Genomic DNA, 27,450 nt, shown 5'->3' on the forward strand with positions numbered 1-27,450 from the left:
GAAAGGATGCAGGTGAATGAGTTCCTTAATGATTACTTAACATCAGTACTTACCAAGGAAAAAGATGTGGAGGATAGGGAGATCAGCACTGAGCATATTAATATACTAAGGCATTTTGAAGTAAAGAAGGAGGTGATATTGGGTTTCGGTAGATAGGTCCCCAGGGCCTCATGGGATTTATCCCAGGATACTGAGAGAAGTAAATGAAGAGACTGCTCGGGCCTTGATCTATATTTCTGTATCCCTTCTAGCCAGAGGCGAGGTCCTGGAGGACTGGCAAGTAGCTAATAGTACTCTATTGTTCAAGAAGGGAACAAGGAATAATCCAGGAAACTATAGACCAGTGAGTCTCACATCAGATCAGTGGTAGGGAAGTTACTGGAGAGAACTCTTAGGGACATGACTTATGAGCATTTGGAAAACCATAGCCTCAATAGGGAGAGCCAGCATGGCTTTGTACAGGGTAAGTCTTGGCATACTAACTTAATTGTTTTTTGATGAGGTAATGCGGGTGTTTGGTGAAGATAAAGCTATGGATGTTGTCTATATGGATTTTATTAAGGCATTCAACAAGGTCCCTCATGAGAGCTTCATCTATAAGATTAAGATGCATAGGATCAATGGTGAAGATTAAACACAAGAGATTCTTCAGATGCTGGAAATCCAAGAGTAACACACACAAAATCCTGAAGAAACAGTTGACATTTCAGTCCTGGATCCTTCCTTGGGACTGGAAAGGAAGGTGGAAGATGCCAGGATAAAAAGGTGGTGAGAGGGGAAGGTGGACTAGCTAAAAGGTGATAGGTAAAGCAAAGTGGGTGGGAACGGTAAAGAGTAGGAAAAGAAGGAATCTGATAGGTGAGAAGAATGGACCATGGGAGAAAGCGAAGAAGGAGGAACACCAGGGGGAATTGATAGGCAGGTGAGGAAAAGAGGTAACAGGCAAGAGTGGGGAACAGAAGAAAGGAAGAGGGAGGGGAAAATTACCAGAAGAAGAAATCAATGTTCATGCCATCAGGCTGGAGGCTACCCATACAGAAGATGAAGTATTGCTCCTCCACTCTGAGAGTGGCCTCATTGTGGCAAAACATGAGGCCATGGACCCACATGTCAGAACAGGATTGAGGAAAGGAATTAAAATGGTTGACCACCAGATAATTTCACTTTTGGCAGATGGTAGGCAACACCACCTACAAATCTGTTCGAGTTGTCTATTGTATCCAATGTTCATGATGCAGCCTCCTTTAGATTGGTGAGATCCAACGTAAGTTGGGGAACCATTTTGTTGAGCACCTCTGCTCCATCCACCAAAAGTGGAACTTCCTGGTGGCCAACCATTTTAATTCCTATCCTCATTCCTTTCCAGTACTGAAGAAGGGTCTCAGCCCAAATCGTCAACTGTTTAATCATTTCCATAGATAAGGCCTGATCTTCTGAGCTCCTTCACCATTGTTGCTCCAGAAGATTAAGATGCATATGATCAACATTGAGTTGGCCATTTGGATTCAGATTTGGCTTGCCCAGAGAAGACCAAGGGTGGTTGTTGAAGGGACTATATTCTAGCTGGGGCTCTATGATTAGTAGTGTTCTGCGCGGTTCTGTACTGGGACTTCTGTTGTTTGCCATGCACATAAATGACCTGGATGAAAATGTGGATGGATGGGTTAGTAAATTTGCAAATGATATAAAGATTGGTAGTGTTGTGGATAGCGTAGATGACTGGCAAAGAATAGAGCGAAATAAAAACCATTTGCAGATATGGGCAGAGAAATAACATCTGGAGTTTAACCAGGCTAAATGTGAAGTGTTGCTAAGTTCATAGCTCTCTGAAAGTGGCTAGGCAGGCTGAGAGGCTGCTTAAGAAACCGTATTGATGCTTGCCTTTAATAGTCCAGGCACTGAGTTCAAAAGTCAGGAAGTTATTTTGCAGCTTTTTAAAACCGCAGTTGGGCTGCATCTGGAATATTGCATACATTTGTGGTCACCTCATTTTAGGAAGAACATTGAGGCTTTGGAGAGATTGCAGGAGAGGTTTACCAGGATGCTGCCTGGATTTGTGGCCAGGTGCTGTAACAAGAGGTTGTACAAACTTGGATTGTTTTCTCTGGAGCGGAGGATGCTGAGGGGAGAGCTGATAGAGGTCTATAAGATTATGAGAGGCATAGATAGGCAGCATATTTTTCCCCAGAGTTGAAATAATTAATACAAGAGGGCATGCATTTAAGGTGCGGGGTAATTTTAAAGATGTGTGGGGCAGGTGTTTTTTTTTTACACAGAAAGTGGTGGGTGCCTGGAATGTGTTATCTGGGTGGTGATAGAAGCAGACACATCAGGGACCTATAATAGGTGCATGAATGTGAGAAAAATTGAGGGATATGGACTTTGTGTAGACTGAAGTGATTAGTTTAGTTAACTATTTGATTATCAATTTAGTTGGTTCCAGAAGACCATAAGACATAGGAGCAGAATTAGGCCATTCAGCCCATCAAGTCTGCTCCACCATTACATCATGGTTGATCCTGGATCCCACTCAACCCCATATACCTGTCTTCTTGCTTTATCATTTGATGCGCTGACTGATCAGGAAAATATCAACTTCCACTTTAAATATACCCACAGGCTTGGCCTCCAAATCTGCCTATGGCAGAACATTCCACGGATTCACTGCTCTCTGGCTAAAAAGATTCCTCATTACCTCTGTTCTAAAAGGTTAGCCATTCAGTTTTGAGGCTGTGCCCTCTAATTCTGGATACCTCCACCATAGGAAATATCCACCTTATCTAGTCAATTCAACATTCAGTAGGTTTCAATGAGATCCCCCTGCATTCATCTAAATACCAGTGAGTACAGGCCCAAAGCTGCCAAACGCTCCTCATATGTTAAACCCTTCACTCCCAGAATCATTCTCGTAAAAAGATAAACCTCCTCTGGACTCTCTCCAATGACGACTCATCCTTTCTGAGAAAAGGGACCCAAAACTATTAACAACACTCCAAGTGTGGCCTGACTAGTGTCTTCTAAAGCCTCAGCATTATCTTCTTGCTTTTATATTCTATTCCCCTTGAAATAAATGGCAACATTGCATTTGCCTTCTTTACCACAAACTCAACCTGTAAATTAACCTTCTGGGAGTCTTGCACAAGGACTCCTAGGTCCCTCTACACCTCTGATGTTTTAATTTTCTCCCCATTTAGATAATAGTCTGCACTATTGTTCCTTTTATCAAAATAATTTTCATACATTTCCCAACACTGTATTCCATCTGCCACTTTTTTTGACAAGTTCTTCCAATTTGTCTAAGTCCTGTTGCAATCGCATTGCTTCCTCAATACTACCTACCCCTCCACCTATCTTCGTATCAGCTACAAACTTTGCCACAAAGCCATTAATTCCATTATCCAAATCACTGACAGACAGTGTGAAAAGCAGTGGTCCCAATACTGAGGAAAACCACTAGCACAGGCAGCCCACCAGAAAAGGCCCCCTTTATTCCCACTTGCTGCCTCCTGCCTGTCAGTCATTTCTCTATCAATGCCAATATATTTCCTGTAACACCAGAGAATTTTATCTTGATAAGCAGCCTCATGTGTGGCACCTTATCAAATGTCTTCTGAAAATCCAAGTAAATGACATTCATTGCCTCTCCTTTGTCCACCCTGCTTGATACTTCCTCGAAGAATTCTAACAGATTTGTCAGGCAAGATTTTCCTTTACAGAAACCATGCTGACTTTGACTTATTTTATCATTAGTCTCCAAGTAACCCAAAACCTCACCCTTAATAATAGACTTCAACAGTTTCCCAACCACTGAGGTTAGGCTAGCTTTTAATTTCCTTTTTTTTGCCTTCTTCCCTTCTTAAAGAGTGGAATGACATTTGCAATTTTCCAGTCCTCCGGGACCATGTCAGAATTAAGTGATTCTTGAAAGATCATGACCAATGCATCTGTTATCTCTTCAGCAGCTTCTCTCTCAGGACTCTAGGATGTTGTCCATCTGGTCCAGGTGACTTATCCACCTTAAGAGCTTTGAGTTTGCCTAGCACATTTTCCTTTGTAATAGCAATGGCACTCACTCCTGCTCCCTGAAATTCACAGAGCTCTGGCACACTGTTAGTGTCTTCCACTGATGCAAAGTACTCATTAAGTTCATCTGCCATTTCTTTGTCCCCCATTACTACCTCACCAGGCCGGTTTATGGTGTAGTGGCATCAGCACTGGACTTCAAGGCAGATGGTCCTGAGTTCAAACCCAGCCAGGTCCCAGCCTGGGCGGCAGCAGCATCTGTGCAGAAGAAAGGCCTGGCAATCTATTTATGTATCTTGCCATGAAAACCCTATGGACCCTATGGTCCATGAGGTCACGGAAATTTGGACTCGACTTAATGACTGAATAACAACAATAACCTCACTAGCATCATTTTCCATTGGTTCAATATCAACTCTCACTTCCTTTTTACTCTTCATATAACTGAAAAGACTTTTAGTATGTACTTTATATTATTGGCTAGTTTGCCCTCATATTTCATCTTCTACTTTCTCATAGCTTATTTTCAGCTATCTTTTGATAGATTTTAAAAGCATCCAAATCATCCAACTTCCCACTCACCTTTGCTATCTTATATACTCTTTCCTTGGCTTTTATGCAGTCTTTAACTTCCCTCGTCAGCCATGGTTACCTACCCCTGCAATTTGAGAACTTCTTCTGAGATTCATATCTATCCTGCACCTTGTGAACTATTCCCACCTCTGCTCTGCTACTATTCCCACCAGTATCCCCCTCCAATCCGCCTGGAAAGTTCCTCTCTCCTGCCTCTGTAATTCCTTTTATTCTATTGCGATACTGATACATGTGACTTATATTTCTCCCTCTCAAATTGCAGGATGAATTCGATCATATTATGGTCACTGCCTCCTAAGGGTTCCTTTACGTTAAGCTCAAGTCAAGTCAAGTCACTTTTTATTGTCATTTCGACCATAACTGCTGGTACAGTACACCGTAAAAATGAGACAATGTTTTTCAGGACCATAGTGCTGCATGAAACTACACAAAAGTGACACTGAACTGCGTAAAACAACACAAAAACTACACTGGACTACAGAAACATGTGGAATTCTGCAGATGCTGGAAATTCAAGCAACACGCATCAAAGTTGCTGGTGAACGCAGCACGCCAGGCAGCATCTCTAGGAAGAGGTACAGTCGACGTTTCAGGCCGAGACCCTTCGTCAGGACTGGACTACAGACCTACCCAGGACTGCATAAAGTGCACAAACCAGTGCAGGCATTACAATAAATTATAAACAAGACAATAGGCACAGTAGAGGGCAGTAGGTTGCTGTCAATCCAGGCTCTGGGTATTGAGAAGTCTGATGGCTTGAGGGAAGAAACTGTTACATAGTCTGGTCGTGAGAGCCTGAATGCTTTGGTGCCTTTTGCCAGATGGCAGAAGGGAGAAGAGTTTATATGAGGGGTGCGTGGGGTCCTTCATAATGCTGTTTGCTTTGCGGATGCAGCGTGTGGTGTAAATGTCTGTGATGGTGGGAAGAGAGACCCCGATGATCTTCTCAGCTGACCTCACTATCTGCTGCAGTCTTGCGATCCGAGATGGTGCAATTTCCGAACCAGGCAGTGATGCAGCTGCTCAGGATGCTCTCAATACAACCTCTGTAGAATGTGGTGAGGATGGGGGGTGGGAGATGGACTTTTCTCAGCCTTCGCAGAAAGTAGAGACGCTGCTGTGCTTTCTTTGCTATGGAGCTGGTGTTGAGGGACCAGGTGAGATTCTTCGCCAGGTGAACACCAAGAAATTTAGTGCTCTTAATGATCTCTACGGAGGAGTCGTCAATATTCAGCGGAGAGTGGTCACTCCGTGTCCTCCTGAAGTCAACAACCATCTCTTTTGTTTTGTTCACATTCGGAGACAGGTTATTGGCTCTGCACCAATCCGTTAGCCGCTGCATCTCCTCTCTGTATGCTGACTCATCGTTCTTGCTGATGAGACCCACCACGGTCGTGTCATCAGCGAACTTGATGATGTGGTTCAAGCTGTGTGTTGCAGCACAGTCGTGGGTCAGCAGAGTGAACAGCAGTGGACTTCGAACACAGCCCTGGGGGGCCCCAGTGTGAACACAGCCCTGGGGGGCCCCCGTGCTCAGTGTGATGGTGTTGGAGATGCTGCTTCCAATCCGGACTGACTGAGGTCTCCCAGTCAGGAAGTCTAGGATCCAGTTGCAGATCGAGATGTTCAGGCTCAGTAGGCTCAGCTTTCCAATCAGTTTCTGAGGAACGATTGTGTTAAATGCTGAACTGAAGTCTATGAACAACATTCGAACGTACGTGTCTTTTTTGTCCAGGTGGGCTAGGGGCAGGTGGAGGGTGATGGCAAAGGCATCGTCTGTTGAATGGTTGGGACGGTACGCGAACTGCAGGGCGTCCAGTGAGGGAGGCAGCAGGGTCTTGATGTGCCTCATGACAAGCATCTCTTTACACTTCATGATGATGGATCTGAGTGTAAGGGGGCGGTAGTCGTTGAGGCAGGACACTGAAGACTTCTTCGGCACGAGGACGATGGTGGCGGCCTTGAAGCATGTAGGAACAACGGTGCTGCTCAGGGAGATGTTGAAGATGTCAGTGAGAATCTCTGCTAGATGGTCTGCACATCCTCTAAGCACTCTGCCAGGAATATTGTCTGGTCCAGCAGCCTTCCATGGGTTGACCCTGCACAGGGTTCTCCTCACATCGGCCACGGTAAGACACAGCACCTGGTCATTTGGAGGAGGGATGGGCTTCCTCGCCACTACGTCATTTTCCACCTCAAAACGAGCGTAGAAGTTGTTTAGCGCATCTGGGAGGGAGGCATCACCCGCACAGTCAGGTGATGTTGTCCTGTAGTTGGTGATGTTCTAAGTCCCTAATAAGGTCTGGGTTATTACACAACACCCAATACAAGATAACCTTTCCCCTAATAGGCTCAAGCACAAGCTGTTCTAAAAAGCCATCTCATAGGCATTCAACAAATTCCCTCTCTTGCGATCCAACACCAACCTGATTTTCCCAATCCTCTTGTATACTGAGGTTCGACACAACATTGCAGGCCAAAAGGCCTTTCCTTGTGCTGTACTGTTCTACAGCATATTGTATGTACACAACACCCTTTATCACTTTGCTGATAATTGGATGGTAATTAGTCAAATGTCATTTTGTGAAAAGGCTATGCCTGGGCAATTTCGCATATCGTTGGCTAGATGCCATTGTTCTGTCTGCAATTTAACGGCTTAAAGAGAGGAACAGCTAGTTCTGGCGTGGACTCCTTCAGTAATACAAGGAGATGTTGTTTAGTCCAGGGCCTTCCCCCAGGAGTATCTTAATATCATGTCCAGTCAAAATAGTTGAAGATCAAGATGGTTGAATGGAATATCGATCATTCAATCTGCACTTCACAGTGGCAAATGCATGGACTCATTATTGGAGTTTTGTTTTTTTTAAACGATTAGCACAGTAATCCCAATTAAAATACATTGTATTCTACCTGCTTTATGAAAAGTAGTCACAAATTAAACTACCATAACTTACTAAGGCAGCTCATTGCCAATGTTTCTTCTAATTTTTTTTAACGGTTTTGTGGACCAACCATTTCTCTGAAAACTGTGCAGCAATTCAAATGTTTAACATGCATACTATGATTATTTAGAACGAAAACAGAAAAATCACAAACTTTTGATTTTATTTATTAATTGAAGGGTATAACAAATTACAGTACAATGAAGAAATTTTTTCATATGAACTTTCTCTTGTCTGTCTTTATTACAAATCCATTATCTATAAACACTACCCAGATTAATTTTGCATCCAGGTGAAAGATACATCTTTGTCCTCATCAGATCATCCAAATTTTCCACTTCTAGTCTTTTTCTGGTATGACATATGATGGAATTCATAAGACTGAATCCACTTTCACAGTCAGCACTAGAAGTTTAAAATATTCCAACAATGTTAACAGGAATTGACAATTCTTCAAAATCTTAATTTCTAAGCAGGTAGTTCAAAATATCAGTGAATGTCTTAAATGAGCCAATTTTAACTTTCTCAGAAATGTTGCATAGCAACAAAGGCTAGTGCACAGGAGCATTTCAGTTATAGTGTGGCCATGCAACTGCACAGTTTAAAGGGAACGGTGCTCAATGTCTACATTTGCCACCAGAATACACATTAGTCAAACGTTTGAAAGATTAGGATCTTAAAGGCTGAACTTGCTTAAACACCAGATCCAAAATGATGAGGCACTGTATAGACTCTCTGACGGTGGTGTCTGAAAAGAGGATGCTGTCTAAGTTGCATGCCATCTTGGTCAATGTCTCCCATCCACTACATAATGTACTGGGTGGGCACAGGAGTACATTCGGCCAGAGACTCATTCCACCGAGATGCAACACAGAGCGTCATAGGAAGTCATTCCTGCCTGTAGCCATCAAACTTTACAACTCCTCCCTTTGAGGGTCAGACACCCTGAGCCGATAGGCTGGTCCTGGACTTATTTCATAATTTACTGGCATAATTTACATATTACTATTTCACTATTTATGGTTCTATTACTGTTTATTATTTATGGTACAACTGTAATGAAAACCAATTTCCCCCTGGGATCAATAAAGTATGACTATGACTATAGCATCAAAGTCTTTCATGCTTAACTGCTGTAACGTGAGCATGTTATGAAAATGTCCACCTACAAAATATTGCAAAAACATTAACTGCTGACAAAGACACATTCCCTGATTTTGCCCTGACTTTCAAATACATTCAGAAACTATTAAAATTAAATAATTAAGATGCTTTAATGACTATTAAGAAAAACTAAGTTACTTAAAATACTTTTAAGTAATTGACAACATTAAAGCAAACATAATTACTTTAAAAAATTGCCTAGTTCTTAATGTTCATCCTTCTAGTCATTCTTGTCTATTCAAATGAGAGAGTTTACAGGTTCTACAATGGGAATTAGGCATTTCATGCACAGCAAATTTTAACCAACAAATCACTGACAGACACCACTGCTTGTAAGTTAGCAACCTGAGCATTCACAGATGAGTCTTGAACTTGTGGGCATTGACAAAGGAAAATGTAAGTAAAACTGCTCCATGCAGAACTGATCTATTTCTTAGCAGGTTCTAGCACACTTATCTTTCATGAAGTACTCGACTGCAGTAAAATGCTAGGAGTTTGACAAATCTATCAAACTATATTAAAATTATTGTAAGGTATGAAATGTTCCCTTAACACTGCATAATACTAGTTTAGTGTTGAATCTGTAAAGGCTGTGAGTCATCAATTAAATGTAATGGTGCAGCAAACGTTCTGAACCTAATATCAATTACAGCAGTCATCCAGCATTTCCCCGGTATATCCAGAACAGAAAGGAAAGGTGCCATCTCTTCCTCATTACAGCCATAAGTGCATTTCTTAATCACAAAGTCTGGGTAAATGAATTTTTATAACTACCTGAAAGTATATTCCTCTAGCAAAGCTCTATCACTCTCTTACTCTAAAGCTCCACATGAACCTATGAAATACAAGATTAAGTACAACAGTACTCCAGCTGGTTGCTTAAAGATTTTAAATAACATAAACACTGTAAATAATTAGGCACATAGACTCTGGTGTAAAACTAAACTCTTAACTCGGAGCATTGTAAAATTAACATACTGTACCTCCTCTCCTGTGTAATAAAGACCCTGAGATGAGTTCCAAGTAGTAATCTGGAAGAACATTAGCCTTGGGTCAAATTATGATGTTTTATGTGCAGGGTCACTATTACATTTGCTGTAATTTTATTAAAGACAAACACACAATTCCTATAAAAAATATACCTCCCCCCAGTTTCCATGTTTTATTGTTTTACAGTAGAGCTACTAGGACTTGATGTTTCAATCCCTATGGTAAGTTGGCACTCTCGATGTTGGCAATGGGCTTGGAGTGGTGACAAGTAGGTACGTCATTGGGGTCATCAGGTAGGCACCTTCCTTCTTTGACGTTTCATTGATAAGCCAGACATTCCACCTCTCCCGGAAGTTCCGGGAGTCTCCTGCATATTAATAGTGGCTCCCTGATGCCCGCAAATTATATACAATATCACGGAAATCAATTTTTTTTGAGAGCGAGCAAGTGAAAGAGAGAAAGTGCAAGAGTGACCACGAGAGACAGCGAGAGTGAGAGCAAGCAAGCGAGAGAGCAAGAAAGCAAGCGAGAGCGCGCAAGCTAGAGAGAAAGCAAGAGAGCGAGAGCGACCACGAGAGACAGCGAGAGAGTGCGCCCACCCACCATGGCAGAGTGGTCCAAAAAAAGAAAATATAAAACGTACATCACCCCAGACTACACTAAAGTGTACCTCTGCCTAATAGGGGTCAAAAATAATGACAGTGTTGCTCACTGCACTGTTTGCAACGGTGACTTTTCTATTGCCCATGGTGGGTTAGGACTGTAAAAGACTTGTTGAGGTGAGTTTCACAGGTGTCATTTGTTCATTAGTATAGCTAATGCTATTTAAACTAGCTGGCTCACTGCTAAGGAGCTACTCTATTGCAGACATCCCACCTCTCCTGGAAGTTCTGGGAATCTCCCGCAAATTGATGGTGCTACCTCCCTGAAATGAGTTTTTGCAGGGTGGGATGTCTGATAAGCCCACGTCATCTCCAGAGGGCTCAACGGTGCTACCTGGCGTCCCAGATACACCCCCCTCAGTTCCATACCCTCCTGTCTTCATCTTGCAGCCCAGTTGTTGTCTTTCCTTTTAATCCAAATCCAATTGCTGTGTTTGACATGGACTTGATTGATTGTTGGAGGGAGTGACCCCTCACCCCCATCTTCTTCAATAGACTGGTCGTAGATGTACCAATGAATCCCCTGCATCCCACTTCTACAGGGAAGATCTCGGTCTTCCAGCCATTCTGGGAAAAATGAATCACAGTGGATTTACTTTGGCTTTTTTTGACACCGGTCAACAGAGAAAGACTCTTTTGTGTCAAAGTGAAAATAGATCTCTACAAAGTGATCTAAATTAATTATAAATATAAAACACAAAATAATTGATTGCATAAGTATTCACCCTTCCCCTTTAATATGACACACCAAATCATCACTGGTGCAGTTATCATGTTTTAGAAGTCACATAATTAGTTAAATGGAGATCACTTGTGTACAGTCAAGTTCTTTCAATTGATTGTAGTAAAAATACACCTGTATCTGGAAGGTCCAACTGCTGGAGAGTCAGTATCTGACAAAAACTACACCATGAAGACAAAAGAACACTCCAAGCAACTCTGTGAAAAGGTTATTGAAAAGCACAAATCAAGGAGATGGATAGAAGAAAATTTCCAAGCCACTGAGCATCCCTTGGAGTACAGCTAAGGCAACCATGAAGAAACGGCAAGAAAATGGCACAGCTGTGAATCTGCTTAAAGCAAGCCATCCTCAAAAACTTGAGTGACCGTACAAGAAGGGGTCTAGTGAGAGAGGCCTCCAAGGCACCTCCAACAACTCTGGATGATTTAGAAGGTTCAGTGGCTGAGATGGGAGGGACTGTGCAAATGATAACTGTTGCCCGGGTGCTTCACCAGTTGCAGCTTTATGGGTGAATGGCAAGGAGAAAGTCACTACTGAAAAAAATTCACATGAAACCTTGGTTTGAGTTTACCCATCAGACTGAACACTATGTTTGGCACATAATCAAAAGTGCATGACCCCTACCATGAAGCACGGTGGTGGCTGCATCATGCTGGGGGTGGGGGATGCTTCACTACAGCAGGCTCTGGAAGGCCTGTGAAAGTAGAAGATAAAAGGAATGCAGCAAAATACAGGGAAATCCTGGAAGAAAACTTGATGCAGTCTGCAAAAGAACTGAACCTGGGAGACGATCTGTTTTCCAACAAGACAATGACCCCAAGCATAAAGCCAAAGCCACACAAGAATGGCTTAAAAACAACAAAGTTAATGTCCTGGAGTGGCGAAGTCAGAGTCCAGACCTCAATCCGATTGAGACTTTGTGGCTGGACCTGAAAAGAGCTGTTCACTCACGATTCTCATGCAATCTGACAGAACTTGAACAGTTTTGTAAAGAAGAATGGGGAAAATTTGCAGTGGCCAGATGTGCAAAGCTGATAGAGACCTATCCACACAGAGTTGAAGCTGTAATTGCTGGCAAAGGTGCACCTACGAAATATTGATTTGAAGGAGGTGAATACTTATGCAATCAAATATTTTGTGTTTTATATTTGGAATTAATTTAGATCACTTTGTGGAAGGCTGTTTTCACTTTGACATGAAATAGTCTTTTTCTGTTAATCAGTGTCAAAAAGCCCAAATTAAATCCACTGTGATTCAATGTTGTAAAACAATAAAACATGAAAACTTCCAAGGGGGTGAATACTTTTTATAGGCACTGTGTATTGAACATGCCAACAGTAATTAAACTACCTTGTCAGTTATAATGTTTATGATTAAAGTATTATTCAGGTGTTCATGAAAAGAATCAGCTGAAATTTAAGTATACACAGCTTTTTAAAAGAAATACAGATTTAGGATCAGTGGTACATAAAAGAGCAAACCTGGTTAGTAAATCTGGTAGCAAGTTATGTATTTAAAATCAGAAAAGTTTAAGCTCCTTTTAAACTGGAGAATTACTTCTGACATGCAAATATATGTCATACACACCCTTTTAAGTCTTGCAACTGTATTTGCAGATTTTTTTTTAAAAGTTCTTTCATTATGATTACCATGTTCTGCGATATGTCTTTGTATCTTTGACACTAAAGGCAGGAATCTTCTCAGATGTTTTACTAATCAGCAAGTACAACTTCAGCAGATGATCATCTTCAAAGTACTCTTTAAATAATTTATCTAAACTTCCTGCTGATCTTCTATCAGCATTAAAAGGCCAAAAGAGAGTCCTCATTTTCCTGAGGTAATTCGAGGAGCAAATTCAGAAATCCTTAAAATACTGAAGGAACTTCATGAAGTTATCACCTGTATGCTCTCTGTTACGGTTCTGCTGTTGCAACCTGTATACCATTGGAGAGTCCACTGGTTTGTGTTGCTGCCCCTGGAGGTGCCGCTGGGTCCCTATGCTCTCAGAGATGTTATTGAAATTCTGAGATTTACGGATTTGGTCTGTAGTTCATATTGGCCTCTTTCAGTTTTTTTCTGCTTTCACCCATTCTTTATTTGTTGCCAGTTGGGTGAGAGTTTAGGTGATCTATTAGTTTTTATGCGGGGGGGGAGTGGGGGTTGGGGTTTGCGAGTTTTTGTTTCTTTTTTTTGTGCAGTGGGGATTGATATCTTTCTTTCAATTATTTCTATGTTTTTTTATATTTTATGACTAACTGGAGAAGACAATCTCAGAGTTGTATTCTGCATAAAATGAACCTCTGAACCTTTGAAACTGTGAAAATAGCCTGAATAACTCCTTGCAAAAAGATCAAAGGTCTATAAATACTGTATGTGATTGATGGACAGTTAAATAACAAATAAAGGTAGCTGCTCCATCCCTGGTGACTGCACATCTCAGTATGCAAATACAAAAGAAAAAGACAAAAGGTTTGTAACCCACCTTCAACCAATAATGGTAAGTAGATAAGTCACCACAGCATTCCCTTTTAGGGCGGCTAACTTTATAGAAACCAGTCTTCAGTTAATTTGATTCATTCTGCATGATATCAAGACAGAGCTCAGATAATTAGTTACAGCAAAGGCTACAATCCTAACAAAATCTCAAATGTCATGCTAAAGGAATATGCTCCACAGTTAGCTGTACCCCAGCCATTCTCATTCAGTGCAGCTATAAACACTGGCAAAAATATGGAAATTGTCTCACTTTGCCCTATCTGTAAAAGTCAGGGAAATTTACTTATGACTAATTGCAATTTCACGACACTATTTCAATCAGCTTCATAACTCTATTTTCAGGTATCAGGAGGTTTGCTCAACCTTGTGAACAAATGGGATTTACTTATCAATGTTCTCTTAGGATCATGGAGTCATACAGGATAGAAATAAGCCCTTTAGCATACCAGGTGTGTGCCCATCATCTACTGCATATTTATACTAATGCTACATTAATCCTACTTTATATTCTCCCCAAATTTTTATCAGTGCTCTCCAGATCCTACAGCTCACCAGCATACTTGGCAATTTACAGTGGGCAATTAGCCTACCAACTCACACATCTTTGTGATATGGGCAGAAACCGGAGCACCTGGGAAAAATCCATGTGGTCATAGGGAAATTGTGCAATTCCACACAAAGAGCACCTAAGGTCAGAAATAACAAGGTCTCAAGCTTTGTGAGACTGTAGCTTTTCTAGATGCAGATGAATTGATAGTTATTGCCCTTAGCATCACAAACAAGCAAAAAGGCATTTTTGGAAAGATTGGCAGTTGTTGGTTCGAGATGGTGAGATAAGGCTTTTTCTTGAATTACTATAGTCAGCATGGTGAAGGTCTTCCATAATGCTACTAAGTAAAATGTTCTTCCAGTCTGGCACCACCCCAGTCTTGAGGGTGCAATATTATCACAGTTTTATTGTGATGAGACCCTCGTGACTCTCAATCAGTTATGTTGGTGTACCACACCATTCATATGGCCTGCATAAGTCTATCCTAATAGACAATCTATTCTGATATTTTTCAGAGGCAGAGATTATCATGCGGAGAGATGAAAAGATTCAAAGACATGTTCAAAGATTTCAAGACAAAATGCAACTTTCCCATTGAGTCCTCGGATTCTCTAACCAGTCAAAGTGAGGAAAGAGCATTCTGGGTGGTAAAGAGAAAAGCCTTTTTCTTGAATTATTATTCATGCATCATTGGCAATCAAACATTCTAAATGTGAAGAAAGAACTTGCCAATTTCCAGTCTAATCATCTACCACATCTGTGGAAAACTTAGTCGTTTCCACAAATGGCCACTTAAAATATCACAGAACCAAAACAAGATAGCACAACATGGATATCATCCTTCATCACAAGATATTGTCCAAGAAGACGCTGAAGAAAGGCTGAAGCATTCACATCCATGTTGAGCTAATACAGCTAAACAGATGACCCATCTCAGCTTCCTCCTGAAATCTCCAGCATGAAAAAACCCAGCCTGTCACCAGTTTAGTCATAGTCATAGTCATACTTTATTGATCCCGGGGGAAATTGGTTTTCGTTAGAGTTGCAATTTGATTTACTCCAAATGAGATCAAGAAATTATCTGAGAGCAATGGGACAGCAAAGACTACATCCCAGTATACTCAAAATGGATGTGCCTCTAGCCAGTCTGCTCCAATAATTACAAAACTGACATCCAGTAGAGTCCTGGAGGTTGAGTCTGTGAGTCTAGGACAGAGACTGGAGGCCCTATGTGAGAGTCAGGGGAAAATGACTGGTGGTCCGGAAGCCTGTCCTAGGGTTGCAGGCCTGTCTGTGTGCATGGGGGGTGGGGGGGAGAAAGTGGAAAAGAGATAAGGGGTTTGATGTTGCTTGTGCTGTTTTGTGTTGGGTTATGACTATGTTGAACATTGTGGGCATGCTACATAGGTGCCGTTAACATGTGGCAACACTTGAGGGCTGCTCCCAGCACATCCTTTGGAGTATTGGTTACTAACAGAAACAGTACGTATCACCGTATGTTTCAGTGTACGTGTGATAAATCTGAATCTGATTTATTTCACTTTTTCATTCTCTTCTATTTTCTCACATTGGGTGTGTGATAGCCTTGTGGGTTTTTCTTCTTTATTAATGGGTTTTATTGTGTTTCTTGGTTTTGTACTGCCTGCAAGAAGACAAATCTCAAGATTGTATACCGTATATAAATATTGATAACAAATGTACTTTGAACTTTGAACATTGCCCAATACATTCCCTTCACAAGAACAGATCAAATAGAATCCAGATAATTATTGGCAAATCTTCATTCAATCATCAGCAAAGTGAACATGACAAAGCTATTAGGCGGCATTTACTCATCAAACACCTAAACACAGTTTGAATTTCAGCAGCATCATGCATCTCCAGACATCAACACAGAATTTCCTGGTTCAAACATGGACTGAAGAACAGAATTCTTGAGGTGAGATGAGAATGATTGTTTCATAATAACAATATGCCATTTGAGGAACTCTGGCATGAAGTCTGCCCAGTAAAATTGAAGTCAAAGGGTATGAAAGGAAATTTTCTCCAGTGGTTTGAGTTGTATCTCACACTAAGGACCTAGCAGCAAAACTTCTATACATAATCTCTTCAAAGCAATATCTTAAGTTGAAGCATCTTCTGCTGTTATACCAATGACTACCCTGCCATCAAAAGTGTGAATGTTCGTAGGTTAATTTCATTCACAACTCTTCAGTAGATGATGCAGCCCACGCCTATATGCAGTAAAATATGAACAGTATTCAAGCATGGGATCATTTATTGGCAGATAGTTTTAAGCCTTGCTTTGACACTCAATGGCATTTGTATTACCAGACCCCACAGTATCAATATGCTGGGGAAGTCACTGCAAACTAAAAACTCAAATAGATACAAGAACAAACTAGAGGCTGGGTATCCTACAGTAAGTAATGTGCCCCTTGACAGATGAAGGCGCAAAAGATTATGTTATTTGGCTGTTGTAAATTACCCAGGTCTAGTTCAGTAGTAAGAGAGTAGTGAGGTGCTGTTAATAGACCTACATGAGGGAATGTTGCAGGAAGTAATTGAGGATTGGAATTGAGATGGAATGGATTGCTCTGAGAGTCAAGAAGAACTTGAGCTGAGTGGTCTAAATACAATAATAAATACAGTGTCAAGCAAAAACCAATGGAATGGTGCAAGGATGGTAGTACCATCTTAAGTGGTGTAATAAGAGTATTAAAGTGACAATAGTGGAATAACCAAGAGAGACAAGAGTTAAGAGTACAGGAAAGCAGCAGCATCACCTGAAAAGGGATATGAAAGAAGAGATTGGTTCAAGAGTCTGATAGTACTTAAGTTTGGACATCCGAGCTTTCAAGCTCCTGTGTCCTTTTGCAGAAGGAATGGCCAGGGTGGCAAGCATCCTTAGAGATGTAATGAGCCTTCCGGAAGCAACACATGGAGATGATCTGAATGGAAGGAAGTAACAAATTTGTGATGGACTGGGCTGTGTTGACCAGTCTCTGCACGTTCAGTTGGTCAAGAGCAGAGCCGTTGTCCTTGCAGGCTGAGGTGCACCCCATCAGAATACTTTCTAACATGCATCTGCAGAATTTCCAGCATATTCCCCTGGACAGACTGAATCTTCTCATGTGCCTAATAAAGTGAATACATCGATATTCTTCCTTGATTATTAAAGGAACCACATGAATTTGTTGGTGATATGCATATGGTTACCTAGGAAATTGAAGCTGTCAATTCTCTATCCTTCAGCTCTTCTTTATGAGCATAGGGTTGCAATCATCACCCCCACCCTGCTTCTTTGGAACAACAACCAATTCCTTTTATCTTGTGTTTTTTTTTGGCACCATGACACAAGGTTTGCGATCTCTTATCCTATGCTACTTCTCGTTACAACTGTAGACAACAGAACTGTGGCTAACAAGAGAAGTCAAAGTCAACATAAAAGCCAAAGAGAGGACATATAATCGAGAAGATAGTGGGAAGTTAGGGGATTGGGAAGCTTTTAAAAACCAACAGAATGCAACTAAAAAGGGCGGTAAGAAGGTAAAGATGGAATGTAAAAGTAAGCCAGCCTGTAATAGTAAAGGGGATACCAGAAGTTATTTCAGATACATAAAGTGTAAAAGAGGGATGACAGTGGATGTCAGACTGCTTGATAACAATGCTGAAGAGGTAGCAATGGGGGAACAATGAAATAATGAACAATTTGAATAAGTATTTTGCATCAGTCTTCACTGTAGAAGACACTAGCAGTATGGTGGAAGTCCCAGGTGTCAGCAGGCATGAAATGTGTGAAGTTACCATTACTAGGGAGAAGGTTCTTGGGAAACTGAAAGGTCTTAAGGGTGATATGTCACCTGGACCAGATAGTATACATCCCGGAGTTCAGAAAGAAGTGGCAGAAGAGATTGTAGAGGCATTAGTAATGATCTCTCAAGAATCTCTAGATTCTATAATGTTTCCAGAAGACTGAAAAATTTCAAATGTCACTCCACTCTTCAAGAAAGAGAGAGGCAGAAGAAAGGAAATTATAAGCCAGTTATTCTGACCTCAGTGGCTGGGAAGATACTGGAGTCAATTATTAAGGATGAGGGCTCGGGGTACTTGGAGGCACATTACAAAATAGGCCATAGTCAGCATGGTTTCCTCAAGGGAAAATATTGCCTGGCAAATCTGTTGGAACCTTTGAAGAAATAACAAGCAGAATAGACAAAGGAGAATCGGTTGATGTTTTTTACTTTGATTTTCAGAAAGCATTTGACAAGGTGCCACACATGAGGCTGCTTAACAAGGTACAAGCCAAAATTATCATAGGAAAGATTCTGGCATGGATAAAGCAGTACACACAAAATTCTGGAGGAATTCAGCAGGCCAAATAGCATCTATAGAAAAGAGTACAGTCAATGTTTTGAAAGAGGTGGCAGAAGAGATTGTGGAGGCATTAGTAATAATCTTTGAAGAATCACTAGATTCTGGAATGGTTCCAGAAGACTGAAAAATTGCTTTAACTGTACTCTTTTCCATATATGCTACTTGGCCTACTGAGTCCCTCTAGCATTTTGTGTGTATTGTTTGGAATTCCAGCACCTGCAGATTTTCTCTTTTTTGTGATGGATAAAGCTATGGCTGATTGGCAGGAGGCAAAGAGTGGAAATAAAGGGAAGCCTTTTTTGGCTGGCTGCCAGTGATTACTTGTGTTCCACTGGGGTCTATTTTGGGACCAATTCTGTTTACATTATATGTCAATGATTTAAATGATGGAATTGATGGCTTTATTGCAAAGTTTGCAGACAGTATGAAGGTAGGTGGAGGGGCTAGAGATGGACCTAGACAGATTAGGAGAATTGGCAAAGAAATGGCAGATGGAATACAGTGACAGGAAGTATATGCTCCTGCACTTTGGTAGAAGAAATGAAAGGGTTGACTATTTTGTAAGTGGAGAGAAAATACAAAAAACTGGGGTGGAAAGGGACTTGGGAGTCTTTGCGCAGGATTCCCTAAAAGGTTATTTTGCAGATTAAGTCTGTGGTGAAGAAGGCAAATCCAATGTTAGCATTCATTTCAAAAGGACGAGAATATAAAAGCAAGGATGTAATGTTGAGACTTTATAAAGCAGTGGTGAGCCCTCACTTGGAGTATTGTGAGCAGGTTTGAGTCATGAAGACCCTGGAAAGACTTGTTCTGGAGCTGCTCCGGCCTATGGTCAGGTCACACTTAGATCTCCACCAGTTCGCCTACCAGCCCCAACTAGGAGTTGAGGATGCCATCGTCTTCCTGCTGAACCGTGTCTCCACCCACCTGGACAAGCCAGCGAGCACCCTGAGGGTCATGTTTTTTGACTTCTCCAGTGCGTTCAACACCATCCGCCCTGCTCTGCTGGGGGAGAAGCTGACAGTGATGCAGGTGGATGCTTCCCTGGTATCATGGATTCTTGATTACCTGACTGGCAGACCACAGTACGTGTGCTTGCAACACTGTGTGTCCGACAGAGTGATCAGCAGCACTGGGGCTCCACAGGGGACTGTCTTGTCTCCCTTTCTCTTCACCATTTACACCTCGGACTTCAACTACTGCACAGAGTCTTGTCATCTTCAGAAGTTTTCGGATGACTCTGCCATAGTTGGATGCATCAGCAAGGGAGATGAGGCTGAGTACAGGGCTACGGTAGGAAACATTGTCACATGGTGTGAGCAGAATTATCTGCAGCTTAATGTGAAAAAGACTAAGGAGCTGGTGGTAGACCTGAGGAGAGCTAAGATACCGGTGACCCCTGTTTCCATCCGGGGGGTCAGTGTGGACGTGGTGGAGGATTATAAATACCTGGGGATACGAATTGACAATAAACTGGACTGGTCAAAGAACACTGAGGCTGTCTACAAGAAGGGTCAGAGCCGTCTCTATTTCCTGAGGAGACTGAGGTCCTTTAACATCTGCCAGATGAAGCTGAGGATGTTCTACAAGTCTGTGGTGGCCAGTGCTATCATGTTTGCTGTTGTGTGCTGGGGCAGCAGGCTGAGGGTGGCAGACACCAACAGAATCAACAAACTCATTCATAAGGCCAGTGATGTTGTGGGGATGGAACTGGACTCTCTCATGGTGGTGCCTGAAAAAAGAATGCTGTCTAAGTTGCATGCCATCTTGGTCAATGTCTCCCATCCACTACATAATGTACTGGGTGGGCACAGGAGTACATTCAGCCAGAGACTCATTCCACCGAGATGCAGCACTGAGCGTCATAGGAAGTCATTCCTGCCTGTGGCCATCAAACTTTACAACTCCTCCCTTGGAGGGTCAGACATCCTGAGCCAATAAGCTGGTCCTGGACTTATTTCATAATTTATTGGCATAATTTACATATTACTATTAACTATTTATGGTTCTATTACTATTTATTATTTATGGAGCAACTGTAACGAAAACCAATTTCCCCCGGGATTAATAAAGTATGACTATGACTTATCTTAGAAAGTATGTGCTGAAACTGGAGAGAGTCCAAAATCGGTTCACGAAAATGATTCTAGGATTGAATGGCTTGTTATATGAAGAAAGTTTGATAGCTCTGGGAGCTGTATTCACTGGAATTCAGACAAATGTGGGGTGACCTAATTGAAACCTTTCAAATGGTGAACGGCCCTGATAGAGTGAATGTGGAGAGGATGTTTCCTATGGTGGGAGAGTCTAAGACCAGAGGATATAACCTCAGAATAGAGAGGCATCCTTTTAGAACAGAGATTATGAGGAATTTCATTAGCCAGAGAGTGGTGAATCTGTGGAATTCTTTGCCACAGGCAGCTGTAGAGGTCACGTCTTTATGTATATTTAAGGCAGAGTTGATTGATTCTTGATTGGTCATAGCATGAAGGGATATGGGGCAAAGACAGGAGATTGGGGCGGAGAAGAATATTGGATCAGCCATGATAAAATAGTGGAGCAGACTTGATAGGCCTAATGGCCTAATTCTGTTCCTGTTTCTTATGTCTTATGGCCATCACTGTTGTTGATCAGACAGTAACAGTGGAATCATTGGAGAAATTAAATTCAGAGCTTTTGCTATATCTGGCCATGTATTCTTGAGTTTACAGAGAGCAGAGGAGGAGGAGAATGAGCACACACCACTGAGTTGAGGGGCAGGGAGTTAGGGACAGGATCGATAAAACTTTGAATGACTGAGGACTGTAGTCACTATGTCTAGAAACCAGTTGGAGATGGGGAACCCAAAGTCAAGTTCCAGGAGCTAAAATGAGCCTATCTGGTGAAATGGTGTTGAAGGCTGGGCTGTATTCAATGAATAACATCCTAACATAGGTATTCTTATTGTCGAGGTGACCCAGACTTGAACGGAGTGCAAGGGAAATGGTGTTCTCCTTAGAATTATTTCTCTTGTACATAATAACTAGCGTTTAGGTTGTCTGGGACAATGGCAAAACATTTATTTATGGTTGATGTCAGAGCTGCTGTTTCAATGTCATCAAGACACCTCACTTTTCCTGGGGACTAGAATGATGATGGTTTCTCACACAGATCTAAAGAATTATAATGCTGGTGACAATGTAAGAGAAATATTAGAGGACATTCAGCAAAAAAAAAATAAGTCTTTGTAGTCAAGGCTTTTCAAACTAGGAGCTAGTAGTTTTGAAAGAGCTAAGACCAGGTGGTTTTCTGCAATGAGTCTACCTGAGACTGCTGTATTGCAAGATTACACCATGTATCAGGCATATTATCTTCCTCTAACAAATAGCATGCCACTGGACATACAGGAGAAAGACACATGACCAAAATAGAAATATTGAGGTAAACTGGAAAAACATCTTGGTTTCATGAGTTATTGTTGTACCTTTGCAGCCCATTACACCATGGGCTGTGCTGTGTTAGTAGAAAATAAGATATGATCAGACACAAAGAATCAAATGGCAGGAAATAGATTAATTTCATATTGAACAAAGACAATTAAGTCACATTAACAGAAAATTCTTTGCGTCTCTTCAGGATGTACCAAAACTTTTTATAACAACAAAATACTTTTGAAGTGTAGTCTGAGAAGAAAAATGCCAAATGTTAAAGTTGTGCTAGAAAGAGCAAGCGTATGTTGTGCATCACCAAGTAACTGATTCAATGCTTGGAGCCATATCTCGCCTCAGGGAAATTGGTTGGGGTTGTCAAATGCCACTTTATCAAGTAAAATGTCATAAAATATTCATGAGGTCTATTAGGGTCTTCAAAATAGCTTTACATTCTGAACTGCAATCCTCTTTCTCTACTAACTGATTTCAGAATTTTCACTTTCAACACTCCTTTTTAATTTAGATCTGTGTTTTCTTTACGTCTCAACATTGAGTTGCACACAGAACTAATAATTTACGATGTTGACTTTCAAGGTTACACCACAACTTTCCTTAACGTGCATTCTATTGTTCTGGCTATTCTATTGACTGGGTCTGCAGCACAAACGGAGGAAATAGAAGTTGGAGAAGGTCATTTACTCCTCAAGTTTCCTATCTCATTCAATCGGATCATGACTAATCCATCAGCTTTGTCACTTCCCTTTGATTCCCACAGAGCCAATAAATATATCAAAAGCCTTAAATATAGTGAATGACTGCGCATCTATTGTCTTCTGAGAGAGAAAATCCAAAACATTCATAACACTTTCTAAAGAATTTCTCCTTCTGTGAGTTATAAATGGCTGACCTCTTTTCCTAAGCGTATGCTTTTTAGTTTTACACACACACACTATGATGGAGGAACTCAGCAGGACATGTAGCATCTATGCAAAAGAGTTAACAGTCAACATTTCAGGCCAAGGCCCTTGATCAGGACTGTCCAATCACAAACAATCTGCAGACACTGGAAATCCAAGCAACACACACAAATGCTGGAGGAACTCAGAAGGCCAGGCAGCATCTATGGAAATGAGTAAACAGTCAACATTTTGGGCCGAGACCCTTCATCAGGATTGAGGCAAAAGACGAGAAATCAGAGTAAGAAGGTATGTGGAAAGGGAAGAAGAAGTACAGGATAGTTGGTGATAGATGAAATTGGGAGAGGGGGATGGCTGAAGTTAAAGGCTAGGAAGGAGATTGCAGAAAAAGGGCTTGAGAAGGGGGGTATCTAATAGGAGAGGACAGAAGGCCATGGAAAAAAGGGAAGGGGGAGGAACACCAGAGGGAGGTGATGGGCAAGTAAGGGGACAAGGTGAGAGAGGGAAAAGGGGATGGGGAATATGGGGAATGCTGAAGGAGGTGGTGGGGGGAAATTACCTAAAGTTCGGGAAATCGTTGTTCATGCCATCAGGTTGGAGGCTACCCAGATAGAATATAAGGTGTTGCTCCTTCAACCTGACTGTGGCCTCATCTTGGCAGAAGGGGAAGCCACAGACTGACATGCCAGAATGGGAATGGGAAGTGGAATTAAAATGGGTGGCCACTGAGAGATCCCACTTTTTCTGGCGGATAAAGCATAGGTGCTCAGCAAAGCCCTCTCCCAATCTACGTTGGGCCTCATCGATATACAGGAGACCATACCAGGAGCACCGCACACAGCTGATAACTCCAAAAAACTCACAGGTGAAGTGTCGCCTCACCTGGAAGGACTGTTGAGGGCCCTGAATGAAACACAGAAACATAGAAAAGCTACAGCACAATACAGGCCCTTCGGCCCACAGAGTTATGCTGAACATGTCCCTACCTTAGAAATTACTAAGCTTACCTATAGCCCTCTATTTTACTAAGCTCCATGTACCTATCTAAAAGTCTCTTAAAAGACCCTATCATATCTGCCTCCACCACCGTTGCCGGCAGCCCATTCCACACACTCACTACTCTCTGAGTAAAAACCTTACCCCTGACATCTCCTCTGTACCTACTCCCCAGCACCTTAAACCTGTGTCCTCTTGTGGCAACCATTTCAGCCCTGGGAAAAAGTCTCTGACTATCCAGATGATCAATGCCTCTCATCATCTTATACACCTCTATCAGGTCACCTCTCATCCTCCGTTGCTACAAGGAGAAAAGGCCGAGTTCACTCAACCTAAATACTTAAAATACTTAAGAAAGTAATCAGGAGGGCTAAAAGAAGACATGAGGTTGCCTTGGCAGTCAAAGTGAAGGATAATCCAAAGAGCTTTTACAGGTATATTAAGAGCAAAAGGATTGTAAGGGATAAAATTGGTCCTCTTGAAGATCAGAGTGGTCAGCTATGTGCGGAACCAAAGGAAATGGGGGAGATCTTAAATAGGTTTTTTGCGTCTGTATTTACTAAGGAAACTGGCATGAAGTCTATGAAATTAAGGGAATCAATTAGTGAGATCATGGAAACTGTACAGATTGAAAAGGAGGAGGTGCTTGCTGTCTTGAGGAAAATTAAAGTGGATAAATCCCCGGGACCTGACAGGGTGTTCCCTCGGACCTTGAAGGAGACTAGTGTTGAAATTGCGGGGGCCCTGGCAGAAATATTTAAAATGTTGCTGTCTACGGGTGAGGTGCCGGAGGATTGGAGAGTAGTTCATGTTGTTCCATTGTTTAAAAAAGGATCGAAAAGTAATCCGGGAAATTATAGGCCAGTAAGTTTAACGTCGGTAGTAGGTAAGTTATTGGAGGGAGTTCTAAGGGACAGAATCTACAAGCATTTGGATAGACAGGGAATTATTAGGGAGAGTCAACATGGCTTTGTGCGTGGTAGGTCATGTTTGACCAATCTATTGGAGTTTTTTGCGGAGGTTACCAGGAAAGTGGATGAAGGGAAGGCAGTGGATATTGTCTACATGGATTTCAGTAAGGCCTTTGACAAGGTCCCGCATGGGAGGTTAGTTAGGAAAATCCAGTCGCTAGGTATACATGGAGAGGTGGTAAATTGGACTAGACATTGGCTCAATGGAATAAGTCAAAGAGTGGTAGTACAGAATTGCTTCTCCGAGTGGAGGCCTGTGACTAGTGGTGTGCCACAGGGATCAGTGCTGGGTCCATTGTTACTTGTCATCTATATCAATGATCTGGATGATAATGTGGTAAATTGGATCAGCAAGTTTGCTGATGATACAAAGATTGGAGGTGTAGTAGACAGTGAGGAAGGTTTTCAGAGCCTGCAGAGGGACTTGGACCAGCTGGAGAAATGGGCTGAAAAATGGCAGATGGAGTTTAATACAGACAAGTATGAGGTATTACACGTTGGAAGGACAAACCAAGGTAGAACATACAGGGTTAATGGTAAGGCACTGAGGAGTGCAATAGAACAGAGGGATCTGGGAATACAGATACAAAATTCCCTAAAAGTGGTGTCACAGGTAGATAGGGTCGTAAAGAGAGCTTTTGGTACATTGGCCTTTATTAATCAAAGTATTGAGTATAAGAGCTGGAATGTTATGATGAGGTTGTATAAGGCATTGGTGAGGCTGAATCTGGAGTATTGTGTTCAGTTTTGGTCAGCAAATTACAGGAAGGATATAAATAAGGTTGAAAGAGTGCAGAGAAGGTTTACAAGGATGTTGCCGGGACTTGAGAAACTCAGTTACAGTGAAAGGTTGAATAGGTTAGGACTTTATTCCCTGGAGCATAGAAGAATGAGGGGAGATTTGATAGAGGTATATAAAATTATGATGGGTATAGATAGAGTGAATGCAAGCAGGCTTTTTCCACTGAGGCAAGGGGAGAAAAAATCCAGAGGACATGGGTTAAGGGTGAGGGGGGAAAAGTTTAAAGGGAACATTAGGCGGGGCTTCTTCACACAGAGAGTGGTGGGAGTATGGAATGAGCTGCCAGACGAGGTGGTAAATGCGGGTTCTTTTTTAACATTTAAGAATAAATTGGACAGATACATGGATGGGAGGTGTATGGAGGGATATGGTCCGTGTGCAGGTCAGTGGGACTAGGCAGAAAATGGTTTGGCACAGCCAAGAAGGGCCAAAAAGCCTGTTTCTGTGCTGTAGTTTCTATGGTTCTATTCTCATAAGATATGCTCCCCAATCCAGGCAACATCCTTGTAAGTCTCCTCTGCACCATTTCTATGGCTTCCACATCCTTCCTGTAGTGAGGTGACCAGAACTGAGCACAGTACTCCAAGTGTGGTCTGACCAGGGTCCTATATAGCTGCAATATTACCTCTTGGCTCCTAAATTCAATTCCACAATTGACGAAGGCCAATACAGCATATGCCTTCTTAACCACAGAGTCAACCTGTGCAGCTGCTTTGAGTGTCCTATGGACTCGGACCCCAAGATCCCTCTGATCCTCCACACTGCCAAGAGTCTTACCATTAATACTATATTCTGCCATCATATTTGACCCACCAAAATGAACCACTTCACACTTATCTGGGTTGAAATCCATCTGCCACTTCTCAGCCCAGTTTTGCATCCTATCAATGTTCCGCTGTAATTTCTGACGGCGCTCCACACTATCCACAACACCTCCAACCTTTGTGTCATCAGAAAACTTACTAACCCAACCCTCCACTTCCTCATCCAGGTCATTTATAAAAATCACAATGAGTAGGAGTCCTAGAACAGATCCCTGAGACACTCCACTGGTGACCGACCTCCATACAGAATATGACCCGTCTACAACCACTCTTTGCCTTCTGTGGGCAAGCCAGTTCTGGACCTACAAAGCAATGTCCCCTTGGATCCAATGCCTCTTTACTTTCTCAAATCCATATACACTACATCTACTACTCTTCCTTCATCAACGTATTTAGTCACATCCTCAAAAAATTCATTCAGGCTCAGAAGGCATGACCTGCCTTTGACAAAGCCATACTCCTAATCATATTATACCTCTCCAAATGTTCATAAATCCTGCCTCTCAGGATCTTCTCCAACAACTTACCAACCACTGAGGTAAGACTCACTGGTCTATAATTTCCTGAGCTTTCTCTACTCCCTTTCTTGAATAAAGGAACAACATCCGCAACCCTCCAATCCTCTGGAACCTCTCCCCTCCCCATTGATGATGCAAAGATCATCGCCAGAGGCTCAGCAAACTCCTTCCTCTCCTCCCACAGTAGCCTGGGGTGCAACTCATCCGGTCCTGGCGACTTACTCAACTTGATGCTTTCCAAAAGCTCCAGCACATCCCTTTTCTTAATATCTACATGCTCAAGCTTTTCAGTCTGCTGCAAGTCATCACTGCAATCACCAAGATCCTTTTCCATAGTGAATACTGAAATAAATTATTCATTAAGTACCTCTGTTCTTTCCTCTGGTTCCATAAGTACTTTCCCACTGTCACACTTGATAGGTCCTATTCTTTCACGTCTTATCCTCTTGCTATTCACATACTTGTAGAATGC

General features: G+C 41.9%; 1 protein-coding gene across 1 annotated transcript in view; it reads right to left on the reverse strand.

The window, feature by feature from the left end:
- LOC134345315 (neuroligin-1-like) overlaps positions 1 to 27,450 on the reverse strand; it is a 208,298-nt gene that overhangs the window by 95,203 nt on the left and 85,645 nt on the right. The window lies entirely within an intron of this gene.

This window comes from Mobula hypostoma, chromosome 4, assembly GCF_963921235.1.
Source record: "Mobula hypostoma chromosome 4, sMobHyp1.1, whole genome shotgun sequence".
NCBI classification, from domain to species: domain Eukaryota; kingdom Metazoa; phylum Chordata; class Chondrichthyes; order Myliobatiformes; family Myliobatidae; genus Mobula; species Mobula hypostoma.